Source organism: Etheostoma cragini, chromosome 6, assembly GCF_013103735.1.
Source record: "Etheostoma cragini isolate CJK2018 chromosome 6, CSU_Ecrag_1.0, whole genome shotgun sequence".
Taxonomy (NCBI): Eukaryota; Metazoa; Chordata; class Actinopteri; order Perciformes; family Percidae; genus Etheostoma; species Etheostoma cragini.
Window position 1 is genome coordinate 4969521 of NC_048412.1, and position 5484 is coordinate 4975004.

Sequence of the window (5484 nt, forward strand, 5' to 3'; positions counted from 1 at the left end):
ATGGTGGTACAATTATATATATAACTATGATTCAATATTCGTATGTAGATTTCCTCAGGCCAGGACTCTTTTAAAGTCTGAGCAGTTTTGGGCAGATTGGACAATGTACAGCAGGGGTCATCAACTATATTTGTCAGAGGGCCAGAATTTTACCAGACAGTCTCCTTCGGGGCCGGACCCTTAAATAAAAATTAAATAAAAAATAAAATTTTGGTATAACATTATGATTGATGTTTATTGTTAATACTTTTTCCATTTCATTACAAAACTGAAGGCCTTTATGAGTCAGGTTCCTATCACCTATACCACAGACAACCACCAGGGGTGATAGATATTTTGCCTCAACTCAATTAAATCAATTTTACTTATCGAGCACTTGAAAAACAAACAACAAGGAAGTGACAGGAAAGGGTGTCTTAACAGAGGTAAAATGGCACTCTCAAAGGCTATGAAACGCAAAGTTGATATTGAAAACAGGTCCTTCAATGATGACTGGACTGAAAAGTACGCATTTATCATGCCAACCTTCCGGAATGCCTCACCAGTATGCCTAATTTGCAACGAAACTGTTGCTGTTGCAAAAGAATACACTCTGCGCCGTCACCACCACACTGATTACTGAGAAGAGACTCAGTTGTTGCTGCTTTGAGTTGCTTTAATAGTGTAGAATAGGCCTACATATTTTCTCTTTGATCCTCACAATTTTGGAATCCAATTGCGGGCCGGATCGAACGGCTTGGCGGGCCGCATTCGGCCCGCGGGCCGCCAGTTGATGATCACTGATGTACAGTCTAGTTACAAACCACTCAGCTTCAAGGTTTTGCAGTTTCAGTGACGTAGCTTTGCGCGCATTAGAGCAGAAAAGTATGGTATTGCTCCTAAATAAACCTTTTATTGCATCACACAGTATACTGGGGTCTTCTACAGAGCTATCATTAATTTTTGCAAATATTGAGAATTCTGCAATAAACTGGGTAATATAGGATTCATTTTTCAGTAAAGAAGTATTGAGATGCCATCTATCTGCACGTTGAGACAATTGTGGTGGCGCAAAGGATGCCTTTATGGGGGATGACCAATAAAACGGAACTCTCAGTTCAGTTCAATGCTACCTCACACAATAGTGTACACAAACAGGTTAATAGGTATTAAAGGGGGCGTGGCTTAGGCATATGGGGTGGGACAAACAAACTCTGCTGATACCTCACACAATACTCTACCTTAAATGGTTCAGCAGTTATGAAACGGGGCGTAGCTAAAGCAAAGGGGGGGGTCAAACCATCACCAATCAAAAAGAAACTCAGAGAACTGTTGAGTTCAATGATATCTCACACAAGACTCTACCTTAAAAGTTCAAAAGCCATGAAAGGGGGAGGGTAAAACAATCACCAATCAAAAAGGAACTTTCTGTTGAGTTCAAGGATACCTCACACAAGACTTTACATTAAACAGTTCAAAAGGCATAAAAGAGGGTGGTTAAAGTATAGGTGGGCGGCTCAGTGTCATATATCGACCATACATAAGTTCCATTTAAATGATATGATATTTGTCATATGGAACTTAGATCTTGTTGCCAGCGGGGAGGGTGCTATGATCAAAAGACAATTTTTCCCTAGTGATGCCTGGATATCTGTCAATTGTGAGAAATTTTAAGCAGATATGCCAATGTACACTCAAGATACAACAACTTCTTTGTCCATTGATGCTCAAAATAGCCGCCACGCCACACACAGACCAAATTTGAAGGGCATCAGATGAAATCTCTAGGTCTTAAAGGGCCAACAATGAATCAGGGTGGACGGCCGCTGGCCAAAATTTAACATTCAAGTTGTGGACCTTAAAATTGAGATGTTTTGCATATTTGCATATCATAAATTTGAAACTGCACACATATTAAGGAATAATAAAATACATATAAAAATAAGTACATTATATTTATTGATACAAATACTTTTGATTAATCATTACAACATTCATGGCAGAACGTGCCCCACAGTCACCATTGTACCCACTGTAAATTGTTCATTCATTTGTAAACCAAAACTTCACACCTTGTCACTATTGGGCAAAATAGTAAATGTATCCTCATTAGATTCACCAAACAAAAGACAACAGCAGGCGGGACATTTCCTGCCTTATCCTTTTTCTTCTTTTTCTCCTCAGAGAAAGTATCTTAATATCAATCTTGATGCTGATCTATTTTGAACAATATTGCATTTTACAATTTGGAGACAAATGTGAAGTGAACTCAAACCAAAACAGCACTTTAATTTACAATCTGAAATAAATTTTGATTTTGTGGCTAAGAGAGATTTCAAATCTAAGTTAACAACAGCTTCCAATCAGTGTTTATGATGACAGAGATTATACACTTCTACAACAACCACTCTTTGTTTACAGATAAGACATACTGCTGTAGACTCAATATCAGTAAAACAAATACATGTGTTACAACTATTGTTTAACTTGTCAGTGTGCCAGTGCCTCATTCGATCCATGTTAGCTACTAGCTTCTCCTCAGCCCTCTTCTTCACTGTTGTCATCATAAAGATCGGCGCTGACAGAAGTTAAATAGTGCCCTCCTATCACACCATCTAAATACTGTTAAACTGTGGCCAGATAGTGAACTGCAGCTAGTCTTTGATTTAATTGAACGTTGAGACAGAATTAACTTTTTGTAGGGGGCGCTATTGAGTTATTTTTTTGCGCTTATTCTCAAAAACTATTCACAAAACTCTTAAAATATGTGAATTTTTACCAGAATTGATGAGACTGACAATTTTTTTGATTTTTGGTGATGTTAAGCCCCTAAAAAATGTGATTAATTTAATGGTTGAGAATAATAATTCCTTAAGTTTCAATAGGGCATTTGCTGCTGTAGGCGCTTGGGCCCTAACAAGAGTTATCTCAAGACAACTAATACATAGACCTACAGTAGGTCTAGACTACTACAGCACGTCATGACGGGGCAACGTCCACAAGTAGGCTACCATGGCTAGGACAGGACAGGATCATAGAGACACAGCATATGAGATATCATGAATAGTATTGGGCTCAGGCAACAAGATGTCAGACTGACCAGCTTTTGTAATGGATTGGAAACTGATTTCTCCGCTTACTTCTTTTCAGTGGCTAGAGCTGTCAGAGGAGGTGGCAGTTAATTTTCACATTCATAACACAAACAAATATGGATCTAACATGGGTCATTCTATGAAAATGGTGGCTTTTGGAACAGACAACTTTTAAAAAATGTAATTCTTTTTTTTATACCAAAATTTAAAGTCAGATAATAGTTAACATCTAAACTTTATAAATCAACTTAAATGACAGCTTAAAGTATTTAGATTTTTTTTACATTATGACATAAAAAAATGCTTGTGCTGCCTTTTTGGTCACTGGTTGTCACTATATTTTAGATGACAATTCAGGCTTTCCAGAACGTAATTTGACTATTTAATTTGCATACATAATCAAAGATAGAAAAATGTTATGTTATATTAAGAAATTGTCTTGATTAGTAACAATTTACTTTAAACAGGTATGTTTACAGTTGTATTGTGTGACATTTTTGTATTTCCACCATTGTGTTTTTTGTTGTAAAATTAGAAATAATTACCCTAACCCTAACCCATTTGCCATGCAGTAACACCAGTGACACAATTTAACACCACTGACGCAATGTGAAACCAAGGACATAACATACGAATATTTTAAACAATATTTTAAAAATATTTTTATCAATTTATTAGGAATATTTAACTTTACAAATAATTTCAGATTTTATAACATGTGTTAATTTAATATGAACAATAAAATGAAGGCAATTGGTCAGATTAAGACCGAAAGATGAAGCCTTTTGACTTTTAAAACAACATTGTCATGTCCACTAGAACATTAGAAACATTAACATTGAACGTAAACTAAAACTGTTTTCCCAACAGCACTGATATGAACATTTTGTATGCAGTTAAACATATGTTCATGGATCATTTACTAACTGTTCTTCACTTTTACTTATGATGTGTCTTTGCCATTTTATTGTGTCGCGTCCAGCTGTTATCTCCTGGCCAATCTCCATTGCTTTCTAGCCACTGATGGTGTCTTCACTAGTAGCCAGTTCAAATCTGCCACTTTCACACATTTAGGTGCTCCTCCAAGTACTTCCAGATATTGTGGTCAATCTGGACTGATCTTTTGTTTACTGGCAGCGGCTCTGGCATCAGACAATAAATCTGGTCATCTCCATAAGTGTTGATATCATCTCTTGGGCTTGGCCAGTAGAACTTGTTGACTCCATTCCTGTGCATGCACTTCACTCTCACATTATGTTCTTCGACCTCCAGTATAATGCCAGGGTATGGTTGTTCGTCATAGTTCACGATGCACCACTGTCCACTGTGGTGAGACTCAATGACATCTGGACGAAGTGGAGCTGAGATACCCATGTTGATGACACCTGGTTGATGTGGAGGTGAGAGATCACGGCCATTAGCCGACATTGTCGGGAGGCTGACTTCTTGGAGTCCATGACATGGACAATCCCACATGCCTTCAGCTGCTTGGCAGTGACAACTTATGTCTCTATATTTTAGGATGCCAGGTGTGATACTTATCACCTGGTGCATTCGCATGGTTCCTTTTATGGTTAAAAAAAAAACATTTTTACTTGCATTTTTTTTTTTATATGTATATTAAAAAAAAAAATGCAAGTAAAAATGGTTTTGTGTGACAGGGCACCTTAAAAATGTATGTACAGGTTGGCAGGACTGTCTGAAATGTTTTGCATGGTCTTTGCTGTAGGCTACGTTTTGTTGATAAATGTAAGGTGCTCGAGTCACACACATCTCGTCCTTAATATCAGAAACAAGGAAATTAATTTGACCCATTCTTCTCACTCCTGCTTGGTCAGTGGCTCGGAGTGCACGAGGGACTGCAGGGATTGTCGAATTCTGCATTTCTCATGCTCATGTTATCTATCCATTAACAACTCCTTGCCCTGAGTCTCCGTAATCCCTGTGTATACAGTGGCGAAGGTTTGAGAAGCAAAGTGGGGTTGGAACTTCTGAAAGACGACGAAAGGTTTGAGTCATTCCGCCTGGCTATATGGACCATGTTAGCTACTGCGATGAAAGGGCAGCAAACCTTCATTGAGAAACAGTTTGCGAAGTTTGAAGTAGCCTACGGCTGGACAACATAAAAAAGAGGTAACGACAAACTCAAATGAAATTAAGAAGCTGAAAAAAAGAAAAGAAAAAACTCTCCAATCAGCTGGCTAAATAGAGCAGTCTTTCCAAACAATGCTGCAAACTGGAAGCACACATGGCGGAGCTAGAAGACAGGTCCCCCAGGGATAATGTTCGCATTATCAACTTTCCAGAAACAGTTGAAAAAGGTGACGCAACAAACTTTGTTTTGTCTTTGCTCATTAAATGGTTTCCTGCACTTAACGATGGGAAGATGGAGGTGATGCGGGCTCATCGTATA